Raw genomic sequence first — 17,201 nt, forward strand, 5'->3', positions numbered from 1 at the left:
CGTTCACTATCACTTGTTTGGTGATAAGTCTCCAAACTTACGTCTCGGGCCCCAGTACCACTCTTAAGTTTCTGATGTGAACTTCCAATACTTGCCTGAGAAGAAACATCTCAACGTTTTCCAAAATCAAATCTGCTCGTCCAGTGATGTTCCCATGTTCGTTAATGGCATTACCGCCCCATTACTAGGAGCACTGGAATCTCTGTTCCTCTCTCCCTGTCATTTCCATTTCAAACTGGTGGTCCGACTTCCAGTGCCTAAGCGTGTCTTGAACTCGTCTCCTTCTTTCCATTGCCATTCCTACCATCTCAGTTCACACTCTTATTACCTCTAACCCAGACTGATGCTCCTGCTTCCCAACTATTTCACTTCCCTCTCAGCCACCCTCTTGGAGCACAGCAAACATTCCACCAATCACATCGTGCTGCCTCCTCAATCGGAAACATTGGTGGCTCCCTTCCACTTACAGAAGAGTCTAGTTCTCTTAGCATTGTCATTTAAGGTCCTTCACAACCCAGGGCCACCCTACCTTTCCAACTCATCCTGGCCATTCCAGCATTACTAGACTAGTCACATCCTGTGTTTACATGCCTTTCTTAGGCTATTTCCTCTCTGTGCCAAGCCTTTTCCTTTCCTTTCCACATTGGAAATATCACCCATTTTCAAGGTCCCGTCAAATATTACTTCCTGCATGAAGCCTTAACTGACTGCCACCACAAAGCACCACGTCAGTGGCTTCCTCCTCTGTGCTTCCACGGCCCTTTGTTTATACCTCTACAACCCAATGACAACTCTGCTTTATTTTACCCTTAGTTGTATTATGTGTTTCTATCCTCCGATAGTTAGTAAATGGGAGGGATTATTTATCTTAGTCACCACACAGTGTTTTCACACATAGCAGGGACTCACGAAAGGGTCACTAAATTCAACTGCAATCAAGTCACAATAAAATCACTGTGCCAGTCCTGTCACCTCTGGGCTCCTGGAGCCTTTTCATACTGACTGGCAGCCAGCCAGCTCCTAGAGCCTCCACCTCCTAGCCATCCCTCCTAAGGTTTAAAAAAACTGAACGATCAGGAGGGGCTCAGGTTGGGGCCATCATTAGAATCACTGTAGCTGCTCCAGCGAGAAATCAAACACTCTCATTCATCAACGCAAAATAAATGCCTCTTCTGCCAAGTCCCCTAGATCTCCTATAGGAAATCTGCTCTACCTTCTTCGCACTCATTTATTACTTCGTATTTCTCTTTTATTTTGGTTATTTCCATATACAAATATCCTATTCTTTTAGCACTTTAAAAACGCCCTATCTCTCTAGTAGTAAAATATCCCCTTTCTAGTTCCTTAAGAAAAACTTATTCATCTCTGACTCTCCCACATTACCCAGCATACTGTTCAACAAGTGTTGACTATGAATGCAACTGCAATTAAAGCCCTACCAATTAACCCACAACTTTTGAAACTCAGTAATTTTAATTTATAAGTTAAAGCCTGCATGCACTGAAACCTGTTTTTCTTAAGAGATTTGGGGATAGGGTGCTAAAAATCCCAACAAATGAGATTCAGCAGAGTAGGTATCTTTGGGAAGAATCTAGAAAATGGACCCATAATATATTTTTCAATTGGTTGGCAGAGACCTTCACCGGGTCTTTTCCCACGACTGGCCCTCCTCTGCACAGACGGCTGATGGAATCCGTAATGACTGAGTGACTCTGTCGTTGGTGTGATGGGACAGCAAAGTCCACAAGACAGAGTCATGGAGTATTCTGTTTGTGTTTTGAATGGAGAATGCGACAGGGCAAGCAGTGAATTAAAACCACTTGATTTTATAACTTCCTCCTAAAGCAGCTTAAAGTATATAGGAAATTTCTCACTTTGAACCATGAATGCTCTATCTACAGTTAGCAACCTGTCTACCCTTTTAGTCTGCCGGGGAGGGGAAGGCACAGACTTAATGGCACAAGCTTGCTTATTTTATCTACCAAACGGGAAATCTTTACAAGGGAAATGATATGAAAGGAAGCCATCTTCAGCGATGGCTACAGTCCTGGGTTGCTATTAGGTGTTTATATGAGAAATGAGTGAAGAATGAACGATGTGACTAGGGCCTGACATCTAGGGAGGGCCACGTCGCGGGAAGCACCTGCTTCCTCAACATGTTACAGACAAACAGCTGGCTCCAACAGCCAGACCCAGTGATGGGCAGCAAGGTTTCAGTAGGATTCAACAACAAACCCCCCCACCTGCCAGCTCCTATCTTCTGTTACAGAGCAAGCAAAAATCCCCTAACCTTGTAAACCTGGCAAGGGGTCTCCTACAACCATTCCAAGTATTACTCTTTCTTCTAACGATAAGGTGTTACACATGTAAGCAAAATCTGCTTCTCCCTGCTTGCTGTGACACTTTCCTTCCATGAAAACCAGCTTCCTCCGATTAATGGCCCTGGGGTATCTCAATTCATTCTTTAATGTACGAAACCTAACAGAATCTGATCCACGCCCCCTCTTCAGCACACACATTCCTCTAAGTTCAGTTTCACGGAAAGCAGGCTGCTGTCTTGTCTTCATGACTAGGGCCTCTTCACAAGTACTTCACACTCATCTTCAAGATTGCTGTGCAACTTGTAAGTTAAAATCCTGGCTAGTTCACAGTCCATTCAGCTATAACATGTTTTCTGAAAATTCAAATGACTGATGTGAGAGAATCCTCAAATTATTGACATGTACTAAATCTGGAACTCACTCGGAAAGTTTAGTTCCTTCTAATCACCACTTCAGGGACTGAGTAACTGGGAAGGGAAGGACCCCTCCTCCATTCTCTCAGCTGCTTACCTTCAGGGACATTTTGCTACACATTTTAAGAAGACTGGAAGGAAAAAATTAGAGCAGTTAAAATTCAAACTAGTCTTTTTTGGGTTTTGTTGGTAGCTGAGGGAAGTACTGAGGGAATACTGCTGGGATGTGGAGGTGTGAGGGTACGTGGGTAACAGACAAGACATGGGACAGAATTACTGAGATTTTTGTTGGTTTTTAGTTATCTACACCTACAGACAACTGAAAAAACTGCACGATGACCCAAATTGGAAGGGAAAATTCTCATGACAAATTTAAAGCGATGTTTAAGAAAGAATGAAGAATTCTTGCTGGTTTGGATCAGAAATGTCAAAGAAGCAGAGAAAGAACAGCTTTTAGAACTTAAGTTTGGTCAGTTCCCTTGAACCTAGGAAAGCCTCGTTCCATTCAGTGGAATGGACTTGCTCGTCTTATTTTGGCTCAGCAGCTCTACTAAGGCTTCCTACTCTTAATGTCTCTTTCACTGTCTCCAAATAGGTTCTTCCACTTCCTTCACTCATGTATTTAACATTGATTTCTGGAACCCTCCCAACTGGCAAAGCATTGGTATTGGTTGGTGCCTACAAAAGTGTCAAAGGCAGAAAAGAACTGTTCCTATGGAAGGGCCCTAAAGGAAGCAGAACTGAAGGTGAGTGGCTGGGATCTGCAGAAGCAGAGAGGCAACACGCACGGGGCGTTCAGAGTGGTGGTTGGGGAAAAGCAGAGCAAAGGCAGATCACCCAGAACTAGTGTGCTAAGTTGAGACAACAGTAAAGAAACTGTCCTGAGTGTGATACAGGGCCCACAGAGAACATGGCAAGAAGTAACATTACAGCAGCATCAGGTCAGACAAAATGATAGAACGAGGACCTTAGATTCCATCCTGTGGGCTCTGTTTTTCTTTCTTTCCTTTTCTTCTATTTCCCCCAAACTTAAATTTTTTTATTAGAGTTCAGATACAAGGAATTTGATTATGAATTAATTATAATCTTTGGTTCCTGGAGTATTCTCACCACTGCTCCACACGTGGCCTGCTTTTATTCAGATTCCTTGGTTATTATATTCTACTGTTTTTCATTTTATTCCTGACTGCCAACCCTTTGCCCTGCTTATGGAATTCCCAAGGGCGTACAGGGCTGGAGACACACTGTGTCCCTACAAGTTTCTTTAAAACCACTGCACTGAAGAGAGCAGCAGGCACTGTACATCACTGGGACGAAGAGGAATTTCTCAATGAGTGGCATAGGTGCATCTGATTTTTCCATACGGTAAAAACTTAAATAAAACATCGTCCTCACATATCCTAAAATCAGTTCCAGGTGGGTCACAGACTTAATGTAAAAGGTAAAACTACAAAGTTTTTTTTTTGAATAAGATAATAAAGGAGACTATCTTTGCAGCCTCAGGAGAACGGAAGGATTTCTTAAGCGAGAAACAAAAAGCATAAATCATTAAGTAAGAGGTGGTAAATTTGGTTACATTAAAATTATACTAAAATGTCTATTCATTGAATGGCATTTTAAAGAGCGTGAAATTCCCACAAAACGAGAGAAGCTATTTGTAACACAAAACAAAAGACACTTACTTATTATTGAAACAAAAATTCCTATAAATCAGCAAGGCAGACAACACAATAGAAAAACGGGCGAAAGACTCACATAAGCAGGCACTTCACAAAAAAGGCCAAAAGATAAGAAAAGGAGTTCAATCTCATTATTAAAGATAAAAATTAAAAGCCACAATGAGATAACCATTATACACTCACCAGATGACAAAAATTACAAAGTGTAGTAACACCCAGCACTGGTGAGGACATGCAGGAACAGGAGCCCTTACGGCATGTGCGACACACCACTTTGGGGTTACAAAAGTAAACTCTGAAAACAGACACACAGTACAGCCTAGCGACTTCACTCCTGGGTTCACACTCTTAAATGTGTAAGAATGCACATTAATGTTCTTTGCAATTTTAGTAAGAGCTCCAAACTAAAAACAATCTAAATATCCACCAATAGATAACATGGAAAAACACCAATATATAACATGTGGTATAGCTCTGTCGTGGACTACTACTCAGAAATTAAAGCGAATAAATCACGGCTACACAAACATGGATAAATCTTGCGAACAGTGCTCTGTGAAATAAAACAATATATTCAGTATGATTCCATTCACCTGGAGTTCAAAAACAAGCCAACTACATTAAAGATGGGCTCGTTGCACATTATAGTCAATATAAATGGCATCTCTTAGAACAAAACTCCTGAGAGATGCATTACAAAGGTGGTAAAATTAAGTAAAAAGAAAAAACTATCAAGTGAAGCAAGTAAGTGATTAACATGAAAATCAAGACAGTGATCACCTCTTGGGGGAAAGATGTTGCTGTGATGGGGGATGCAGTCTGGGCTCATGGAATTATCTATTTCTTTATCTAAATGGTAATTTGCACAGATGTTTGCTTTACAGTGATGCATTAAAGCGTACATACATGGTTAATGCACATTTCTGTCTACATACATAATATTTCATAATAAGAGAAGGAAAAAAGAGAAAGGAATAGGATTCTTTTTCTCCCCTACTTCTATTTCTTGCCGTTTGGGGCCATTTCACTGGACTCTAAGCTCCATTATCATCAGGGTTCAGGAGGGCAGGGATCAGGCTATTTTTCTCACCACTAATTTTTTCTGCTGCCTAGAACAGTGCCTGGCAGAAGAGAAGGCGCTCATTAAATATCTTACAAATGACTCATTGATTAACTAAGAACAGAGAGGGAGGGAGGAAAAGAGAGAAGTGTTAAAAAGGAAATAAACGTATGAGAACTCAGAGCAGCCCTTAGAACAGCTAAAAGGGTAGGAACTAGGAGTTGCTTGCTGAAACAGGAATCCCATGAAGTTTTTGTTGAAAACAGCAACAATAATATAAGAAGAACAGCAAACTGTGAAGACTTGAAATGTAATGATAAAGTTTACAGTTGTAGTTCAAAAAATTTTTTTAAGTTAATATTTTAATGATACATAGAACCACTGTCATAATATCATAGCAATTAGGTATAAATGATAAGCAATTCACATCATTAAAAATATTGATATTAGCGTTATACTAATAAAACAACTATTTCTCAATAATTCATATTAAATAACTCATGTTAAATGATGAAGGTAGCATACATTATGTTATGGTCTGAATGCATGCTCCTAAATTCACATGTTGAAATCTTAATCCCCAGTGTGATGGTATTAGGAGGTGGGACTTTTGTCAGTAGATTAGGTCATGAGGGTGGAGCCCTCACAAATGGGATTAGTGTCTTATAAAGGAGACTCCAGAGAGATCCGTTGGCCCTGCCACCACGTGAGGACACAGGGCACAGGCCCTAGCTATGAACCAGGAAGAGGGCCCTCAGCAGAAGGTGACCATGATGGTGCCTTGAGCTTGGACCGCCCAGCCTCCAGAACGGTAAGCAATAAATTTCTGTTGCTTATAAGCCACTCAGTCTATCCTATTACTGCAGCCCAAATGGACTAAGACACAGTACTGATAAATAATTTACACACTCATTTTTGTCTGTACTGTCATCCCTAACTGAGCAAGAGCTGCTAACACTGCAGAGATTTAGATTTGCCTTCTTTTCCTCCAACATGTCCAACTTAAGGTAAAAAGGCTTGAGAAACTAGCAAATCAAAAAACATGGAGAGCCAGAAGAAAGGGGAGGGGGAAGAAAAAACCAAAATGGGATAGTAAAAAACGAAACAAAACAAACCTAGATAACAGAGTAAATCTAATTTTGGCAAATCTTTCTGATAAATAATCTGAACTCTCCCCTAACTTTAGAACATATTTTTTTTTCTGATTATAGTTTTTTTCTCTTGGATATATTGTTTTTATTGAAGTATGGTCAGTTTATAATGTATCGATTTCTAGTGTACAGCATAATGTTTGTCATACATGAACACACATATAATCATTTTCATATTCTTTTTCACTGTAAGTTACTACAACATATCTTATATAGTTTCCTGTACTATACAGTATGAACTTGTTTTTTCAGCGAGTGTGTGTGTGTGTGTATGTATATATATATATATATATATATGTATGTATCTGCAAATCTCGAGCTCCCAATTTATCCTTTCCTACCCCCACTTACCTTCCCCCAGTAACCATAAGTTAGTTTTCTATGTCTGTGAGTCTGTTTCTGTTTTATAAATAAATTTGTGTTTTTTTTTATATTCCACACATAAGTGATATCATATGGTATTTTTCTCTTTCTGGCTTACTTCACTTAGAATGACAATCTCCAGGTCCAGCCATGTGGCTGCAAATGGCATTATTTTATTATTTTCTTTTTTTTTTAAACATTTTTTATTGATTTATAATCATTTTACAATGTTGTGTCAAATTCCAGTGTAGAGCACAATTTTTCAGTTATACATGAACATATATATATTCATTGTCATATTTTTTTCTCTGTGAGCTACCATAAGATCTTGTGTATATTTCCCTGTGCTTTACAGTATTATTTTATTATTTTCTATAGCTGAGTAGTATTCCATTGTATAGATATACCACAACTACTTTATCCAGTCACCTGTTCCATGTCTTGGCTATTGTAAATAGTGCTGCTATGAACACTGGGATGCATGTATCTTTCGAATTAAGGTTCCCTCTAGATATATGCCCAGGTGTGGGACTGCTGGATCATATGGTAAGTCTATTTTTAGTGTTTTGAGGAATTTCCATACTGTCTTCCATAATGGCTGCACCAAACTATAATCCCACCAACAGTGTAGGAAGGTTCCCTTTTCTCCAAACCCTCTCCAGCTTCTATCGTTTGTGGACTTTTGAATGATGGCCATTCTGACTGGTGTGAAGTGATACCTAATTGTAGTTTTGATTTGCATTTCTCTGCTAATTAGTGATAATGAGCATTTTTTTATGTGTCTATTACCCATTTGTTATGTCTTCACTGGAAAATTGCTTGTTTAGGTCTTCTGCCCATTTTTAGATTGGGTGGTTTGTTTTTTTTATTATTAAGCTGTATGAGCTGTTTATATATCCTGGAAGTTAAGCCCTTGTCAGTCTCTTTTGCAAATATTTTCTCCCATTCCATAGGTTGTTTTTTTGTTTTGCTTATGGGTTCCTTTGCTGTGCAAAAGCTTATATGTATAATTAGATCCCATTTGTTTATTTATTTTTAAATGTTTAATTTATCTTTGTGGGGGGAGGTAATTAGATTTGTTTGTTTGCTTAAATGGAGGTACTGGGAATTAAACCCAGGACCTTGTGCATGCTAAGCATGCACTCTAACCACTGAGCAATACCCTCTCCATCATTTGTTTATTTTTGCTTTTATTTCTATTGCCTGGGTAGACTGCCCTAGGAAAACACTGCTAAGATTTATGTCAGATAATGTTTTGCCTATGTTTTCTTCTAAGAGGTTTATAGTGTCTTGTCTTCTGTTTAAGTCTTTAAGACACATTATAACTTTTTAACCTTTCAAATCCCATAAGAGGCCAGTGAATGGACAGAGCCTAAGCATTTCTCTACAACCTCAGGCACTTTGTATTCAGTCACTATCTTCTTTTAGCCTTCCGTGACTGTCATTCTAAGGAATACTCAAGTGCTGTCCTGCCGCAGTTCAGGTCAACCTAGGACCAGAATATAAGGAGGGTTCACAAGTGAAATAAACCACACCCTCGCAAGTTTCATTCACATGGCTCAGGATGAAGAGCTCTGGTGCAATACAAAGGAAAAAGCAGAAGAGGGGCCATGTCAATGTTAAGTAAAAAACAAGAACAATAGCAGCAACAAAAATAACATAGAAACTTACGGCAGAGAAGAGAATAGATACAGATTAAGTATACGTACTTCGCGGTTCTGAAGTGCACCAATAATGTTGAAGGAGGGAGGGGGAAGTGAACAGAAACCCCTAACAGGAACGTCTGTGCTCTTACGACAATACGGGATAGAGTAAGTAAATGATGGTGTATCTACTTGATATGCAGTCATTAACAATGACTATATGGGAGAATACTTGACATAACATAAAGGATAAAAACTACATATAAATTAAAATATAGTGTTTATTATTATGAAAAACATGCATGGAAAAAAAGAAATGCATTCAAAATGATAATGATAGTTTTGCAGGTGGGATTCCAGTTTGACTATTTAAAAATATTTTGTTGTTTAAATTTCCTATACTATGTTTATATTATTGCTTATTCTATATTAAAAAAAATTTTTTTACACGTAAAGACTTTTAAAATACCATGTTGAATAATAAGAACTAAGCCACTGAAAATTCTCAGGTATAAATACGACATGAAGATACTTTATATCCCTTACTCTTTATTTACAGGCAACAGGAGAATTTTATGACCTAGAGATTCAACATTAAAATGATGACTATCCTAAACAGTTACAGAAGAAAAGGGGGAAACGAGAAGGAACTGGTTACAGTGAACACTCACACCCGCATGATCGAAGCCGCATGGGTGGAGCTGTTCTCTTCATGTGGCCTATGGTCATTTATTTCTCCACTCATGAGTGGCTCCTAACATAATTTGTTAAGTCTCTTTTCCAATCCCCAACACCCTGGTTGGTTAGCATTTTTCCGCAGGCTGAAGTGGTATCTTATATCACTTTCTCTTAATACAGAGCAGCAGACTTTAATTTGAACCATATGTCTGTCTTCTAGGGATGGTTTAAATACCAGAGCTTTACTATCAATTTTGAAACTTGAAATTCTTTGCTCTAAGCAAGATCAGGAGCCAGGAGCTAGAAGGGCAGTATGTCTCTGCGGTAAGGGGAAAGAGGGAACGGATGGCATTAATTTAAAAATCAGGACAACTGCAACCGGAAATTTTCTTATTTGCCCCACCACCTCAGAGCAATACCCTTGACTTCTTTTTTGGCTGACCAGGGAGCATCCCAAAGCAGATGTAATAGATCAGGCACAGCCTGCAGCCAGTTCCAAATGTTCACACTGCCTGTGAAGGTAACACAAAAGGACAGCTACAAGTGAGCGCCAACCCCTCCAAGAGTAACTTGTGCTTCATTTCACGTTCTTGCTGTTAGAAGTAAACAGCTTGGAAGTAGGGGACAGAGGAAAAAAGTGAAGTGGGAAAATATTTCCCCTTATTTAGAAAACCTCGCCAGAAAATACCATGACAAGATCCTTCCTGTTTCAAAACCTGAAAGCTTCTGAGGACTGTACTCACAGTTAAGAGACAAAGACCAAGAATAGAAATGATTTTGGCCCTTGGTTAACTTCTCAATGGACTAATAAGTATGGGGTGGGGGCCACAAGCTGTCAGGTAGCCTTGCTGGAAATGACTTGAAGAACCAAAGATCAACACCTGTGAAAGAACACTTTTATAAACAGGATTTGGGTTGTCATATGGACTGTCAATATGGAACATGACACAGATAAGGAACTAATCTCACTTTCCTACACAATATTACTAGCCTAGAGATCGTGCGACCCAAAAGCTTTATTTGGACTTAAACAAGAGTCAACTGTGAGGCTCTCAGAACATTGGTAGTGACGAAGGATGCATTTCAAAGTTCCCAAGAGTCTCAACATTAGTTTACTCTTTAAAATGGGTCTTGGGAAGTCCTCAGTGTTTAGCAATCCCTCCAACCCCTGGCTGAACTTCCTAACTAGGAGCTAATAGAGAAGTAATGCCAAAAACTACTGACTCACAGCTTGAGCATTTATACACAAGAGGAATTCCTTCATGGGAAAATGAAAAAAAAAATCAAGTAATCAGCTTATTTGGGGAGGGCGGGGGGATTTGGTTTAGTTTAAGAAATCAGGGGAGGTCAGAATCAGAGGAGGGGAGAGGGTAATATTCAGCAGATTGGCAGAATTTATGTACCGTTTTGGTAGCGTGTTAGAGAGGTACTGTAGTACCATTTTGTTGCATTTCCTACTATTTCACCATATATGGGGCTCCTCCACACCTGTCACTTGACCTCAGTAATTTCCCGACCCTCCACAACTTCCTAGCACTACATATCTATATAGTATGATGACTCTTTCTGGGGAAAATGAAAGTTTAAAAACAAAAATGCCAAACCAGCATTATATTGATATTTTTCAACTAATGACTTACATATTTTCCCCCAAAGCTTTAAAATGCCTTAGCAGTCAGGATCACTGACCTCAGCTATTTTTAAATGAGGTAATAGGCCAAGCCCCTCTGCTCTCTTATAGATAGCACTACCCCCACCCTTCTCATGAAAAACAAAAAACTCTCCCCAACACAGGACCTTTCCATCAAACAGAGTAGATGTATACAGGAAAAGGTTGTTAATGAAACACTTTCTAAAAGACCAACAAACAATATTGACTAGAATTCCTGAAAATATTAATGCATACTAATGCATACCATTATAGTCATTATTCTAAATCATATCATTTAGAAAAATAAAAGTCCACTCAACCAGGTAAGTTTCTAACACTGATAGGTAAGCATACTACACAAATTTTTCGTGTGCCTTTTATAGACCATGATGAATCAAAGTCTCCTTAAAGTCGCAAAAGAAACTAAAGACACCAAATGGAAATATACTATGTAGGTATAATAACAATATTTTCCAAATTAAAAATCAAGGCATATGGTCTGATAAGCAGAAGGCTACTTTTGGAGAAAAGAAAGTATGACTACATATCAGAAGTTCTAAGTTGAAACTAGAACTAGTTGAAACTAGTAGAAACTAAGAGCAGGAAAGAAAATACCCTCTTAGGTTAAAGTTAATAGAATAAAGAACTCAACCGTGAGGAAACATCTGAAAAGGAACCCACCTAAAAGGTAGTGTATAAACGTAATAGGAGTAGGTACTCCCCAAGTTTTTGAGGGACCACTAATGCACAGAGGGGCACACATGGTCCTTGCCCCCAAGGAGCAGATTAATTTGGGGGGGTACACATGACACAATCACAATCGAACTATATAATTATACTCATAAATTGGGTTTTAGGCAAAAGGTTAGGGGCAATTGGTATATAATAGAGAAGAAGGGTTTTCCTGAAAAAGAATCTATTAAAAGTTCAGGGAATCTCCCAAGCTGATAAAAAAAAAAAATCAAGGTCATATTCAGACTACAATGTAAAGATAACTGTAACCTACTTAATTTTACAGGTATCCAGTATCTTTCAACTTTTCTGACTCAACAAACTTCTTTCAAAGGAATATATTATCTTAACCCCGCAGGAAGGAAAATTTTTAATTATTTGCCATTTTTGTATGATTTATGATAAAGATGTAACTTTAAGTAAAATATTTTATATCAGTACATCATTAAAATTGACTTAAAAGTTCATTATAAATAATATTTATATTTATCAACAAAATAAAAAGGCAACCTACTGAATAGGAGAAAACACTTGCAAATTATATATCTGAAAAGGGGTTAACATCCAAAATGTAAAAAGAACTCATACAACTCAACAGCAAAAAAACAACCAATTTCACTTTTTAAATGGAATGGGCAGAAGATCTGAATAGATTATTTTTTCCAAAGACATACAGAAGGCTAACAGGTATACGAAAAGATGTTCAATATCACCAATCATCAGGGAAATGCATATCAAAACCACAATGAGATATCACCTCACAGTTGTTAGAATGGCTATTACCAAAAATACAAGAAATAACAAGTGTTGAGGATGTGGAGAAAAGGGAACTCTTACGCACTGTCGGTAGGAATGTAAATTGGTACAGTCAATATAAGACAGTATAGAGGTTCCCCAAAGATTTTAAAATGGAACTACCATATAATCCAGCAATTCCACTCCTGGGTGTATATCCAATGGAAATAAAAACAGGTATCAAAGGGATATCTGCATTCCCATGATCATCACAGCATTTTTCACAATAGCCAAGATATGGAAACAAAAGTGTCCACTGATAGATGAATGGATTTTTAAATGTGGTATATATACACACAATGGAGTATTACTCAGTCATAAAAAAGAATAAAATCTTGCCATTTTTGACAACATGGATGGAACTTGAGGGCATTATGTTAAATGAAAGAAGTCGAACAGAGAAAGACAAATACTGTATGTTATCACTTACGTGTGGAATCTTAAAAACAAACAAACCAACCAAGCTCACAGATACAGAGAAACAGACTGGTGTTTGCCAGAGTAGGGGGTGTGGGGTGGGTGAAATGGGCAATGTTGGTCAAAAGGTGCAAACTTCCAGTTGTAAAATAAGTAACTCATGAGGATGCTGCATATAGCATGGTGACCATCGTTAATAATACTGTATTGTAAATTTGAAAGATGCTAAGAGAGTATATTTTAAAAGCCCTCATCATAAGGAAAAACAATTTTTCATAACTATGTATGGTGATGAATGTTAATTAGACTTATTGTGGTGATCATTTTGCAATACATACAAATATTGAGTCATTATGTTGTAGACCTGAAACTAACATAATGTTATAAGTCAAGTATACTTCAATTTTTTAAAAGTTCATTATAAACATCACTCAAGAAAAATTCATTTTTCCCCATTTTACAAGTGACATTATTTATGTAAGAAAAAGTATTAATTTAAAATTTATATATCATGTTTAGTTTGGGAGCTATGTATATATTGAGATTATAACATCCAAAATAGTCAAAAACTTTTATGACCTGGCACTTGGAATGCTTACATTTTTGAACCTAAAAACCAAACCTGTCTATCTAAATTATTTCCATGATTTGTTTTTACAATTTTTTTAAACTGAATTATAGTCAGTTTACAATGTTGTGTCAATTTCTGGTATACAGCATAATTTTTCAGTAATACATGCATATATATTTATTCATTTTCATATTCTTTTTCACCATGAGCCACTACACGATCTTGAATATATTTCCCTGTGCTATACAGTATAAGCTTGTTTATCTATTTTAAATATACCTGTCAGTATCTACAAATCTTGAACTCCCAGTTTCTCTCTCCACACCCACCTCCCCCCTGGCAACCACAAGTTTGTATTCTATGCTGTGATTTGTTTTTAAATGGTAAAATGGATAAGCAAGTTTTGTACTTCTTTGCAAATAATATACTATAAATGTGGATGGTCTTTATTTGCAATAAAGCAAAACAGATGTTATATGTGTGTGTATAAAAATTTTGGTTTTTGAAGACCTAGAAATATCTATAAAAGAACTGTGATCAAATGAAGACAATTCATGAATTTGTTAAGGTCTGTCTTAAAGTACTGTAGAATTATCATTTCTATCTTCGTTAACCAAATTAGAAAGTTTTTGGTGGGGGAGGGAGGTAATTACGTTTAGTTACTTATGTTTAGAGGAGGTACTGGGGATTGAACCCAGGACCTCATGCATGCTAAGCATGCGCTCTACCACTTGAGCTTTGCCCTCCTCTCCATCATTAACTAAATTTTTAACATAAGTGTTCCTTATGTTTATACTGTCCAATGTCCCACGTAAATTTAACAATACACAGTGAAAAACTGCATACTGGTCAACACTACCACAGTAACCAACCAGTTAACTGAGCAATAAATGCAACAGTTTAGTTACAAGCATACCTATTAGTTCACTACCAGGTAGACTCGCTTGATTTACTGTCAGAGGCTCTCAAACGATTCCATTTAAGGAGAGTGGGGAGATCTAACTCACTATTCCATTTATCTACTTACAATTATACCCCCAAAATGATCTGCAACTAATAGCAGTTAGTGAAGAGGAACTTAAAGTTGGGGAAGAAATTCTTGACTCTGTTTCTCAAACTGGTCTGTGTTTACATATTCTGGGCATAATGTTGCAGTACGCCAAGACTTACGGGAAACTGTAAGGTAAGTGAAATACACCTTCTTGGGACATCAATTTTTTTTTCTATATTAAATAAAATTGAATAATTTTAATACTAAGACAAATGTGGGTATGACATTAGAGGAATACAGAATGTTCATGAATTTAAAAATAAAGCATGTGACTAAAAAAGTGAGCCATTCAGACCATGTAACCTGTCCCCGACCCGCCCTCTCACCTTGTATGAGTTCATCGCCTCCGTGTTAGGAAAATCACAGTGAGAAAGTCTGAGAAGCAATGCTTCTGTACTGATAGCATAGCTGCTGTCAGTGAGGCCCTCTACACAGAAAACCGGTTTTGATCCTAGCAAGCACAAGCACTTCGCAGAATCAGCAAGACCTCACTTATAACCTAGAACCATGATTGACAAAAATCTGCTCATTTGAAAGGTTTTTTTAACACCTTTAAGCTCATTTGAATTTGAATTTTAGAATTTTTTTCACAAATCAACTGTGTACCTGAAATGCCTTTTAAATGAAAGTACATTAGTTTTTCATTTGAAAAGCTTCAGTCTTAGGAATAGGATTCAGAAGAGAGAATTTTTCAAATTGCATTTTCCCAAAGGCCAATTAATGTTGTTTAGCACCTGCTAGTTGAGGGTCATTTACCATTTCAGGGTGAGGACACAGGTTGTGGCATTACGATTCCTAGGTTCTATAATGACCTAATTTTGGGAAAGTTCACATGGCCTCTCTAGGTCTCAGTTTACTACCTGTCAACCAGGGAGGTGTACTGAAAGATTACCTAAACAAAGGGCTTTAGGATCATGACATAAAATTTGGGACTGACATGAATATTGCATAACCACTTTTTGTGACCCAACAGGAACATTCTCCATCACCACACCGTGGAAGGAGTCTTAGAAATCCAAGGTTTCCAAACTCTTTTCCTATATGACTATATCTCAGTATATCTCTATTTGGGGTGAAAGGTCAATGCACTTATGAAACGTTTTAGTTTCTCGCTTTTAAAAAATGAAATAGTCTAGATCTCAACGCATAAAGGTCAAAAATTTCCACAGTACCTTAAATCCATGTACTGTGGAAATTCTTTCCAAAATACTGGCTTTGCTGTAGCTGAACTTCAGATCTTTGCTGTCTACTGATTGCCAACTAAAACAATAACACCGGAGTGGAAACTATCTCATGGAGACCATTCTGGGAGTCGACATTTAAGAGAAAAGTTTCCAACTTCCTTAGGTTTAAAAAAAAAAAGTTTCCACAATTTTCAAAACATTCTCATAACGTCTGAGTATTTCAAATAACTTTGCTTCACGGAATAGGCCAGCACATTTAGGTTTTTTCTTAGGCAACCTTTTACAAATATAGAAATTTCTCTACTTAATCTTTGGGGATAAGAAGAAAATTACTTTCAAATAAGAGTGCATCAACCATCAAAATAAGACAACACCATTTTTCTTTAATAGCCTAACATAATCTATCAATAAGAAAATTTGATTTCTCAATTTCTAAACATATCTTTGACCAGAAGTTTCCTCTTTCTGGCCCAGATGTGTGACTGGTGATCCCATCCTGGAAGTTCTTCCACTGCTCCCATTTCTTGTATCTGCTGTTCTTTTCTTCCCACCTATGTCCACTACCACCACCTGTCTGCAGGGTTTACCAAATGGCAAATCAAATCACAGCCTTTTAGCTGGTCTTCCCAGTGCCTTCCTGTCCCTTCTCCCTACTCCCACCTTTTTTTTTTTTTCTTATCCATCCTGAATCTGACTTATTAAGCCTGGTATTCAAACAATTTCACAACCTACCCCTCCTGCCTTCTCAGGCCTGACTCCCCACTTGAGTTTTCCCTCCAGCCAAACTTTTTTGCAAATATGCTGCATGCCTTCCACTGCTGCTCTGGCTTCTCTAACTCTGCTTCACATTGTAAGCAAAATTCAAACCCCAAACCTGCACACTGTGCACAAGGCCCCACGTGAACTGGCCCTTGCCGGCCCTCTCCCCCTAGCCTTCCACTCTCACCTTATTCACCATCTCCAGCCACGCTAACCTTTCTCTTACCCCTCAAACATGGTCCATTCACCTCACTGAGGCGTCAGCACTGCTCTTCAGCTTGGCAGGCTCCAACTACGCTGGTTATCCTCCCATAAGTCATTCTGTCAGATTACTTGATTTTATCACTTCACAGCCCTTACGAGAGCCTATTTATGTGTTTCCTGTCTATCTTCCCTCATCAGAATGTTAGTTCCAACAGACTATTTTATCTGCTGCTGAATCCCCAGTGCCTTGGTCAGTGTCTGCACACAGCAGGTGCTTTATCAGCATTTGCCGAGTGACTTACACAATTGCAATTCTCTCCCCTACACCGATCCTTAAAGAGTTCTACTCATTCTTTAAGACTCACCACAAATGTTACATCCTCAAAAGGGTGTTTATGTCCTCATTACCACTGTGTAAAGTTCAGATCAACAAGGGTTTTGGGCACCTACTACTGAACAGGTGTGTGCGAGGCGGTGGGGGGCGGGGAAACAATACACAAGATATGGTTACAGTCTCTGTGACACTTGC

General features: G+C 38.2%; 1 protein-coding gene across 6 annotated transcripts in view; it reads right to left on the reverse strand.

Moving 5' to 3' along the window:
• SIK3 (SIK family kinase 3) overlaps positions 1-17,201 on the reverse strand; it is a 212,123-nt gene that overhangs the window by 51,739 nt on the left and 143,183 nt on the right. The window lies entirely within an intron of this gene.

This window comes from Camelus dromedarius, chromosome 34 (assembly GCF_036321535.1).
Source record: "Camelus dromedarius isolate mCamDro1 chromosome 34, mCamDro1.pat, whole genome shotgun sequence".
Taxonomy (NCBI): domain Eukaryota; kingdom Metazoa; phylum Chordata; class Mammalia; order Artiodactyla; family Camelidae; genus Camelus; species Camelus dromedarius.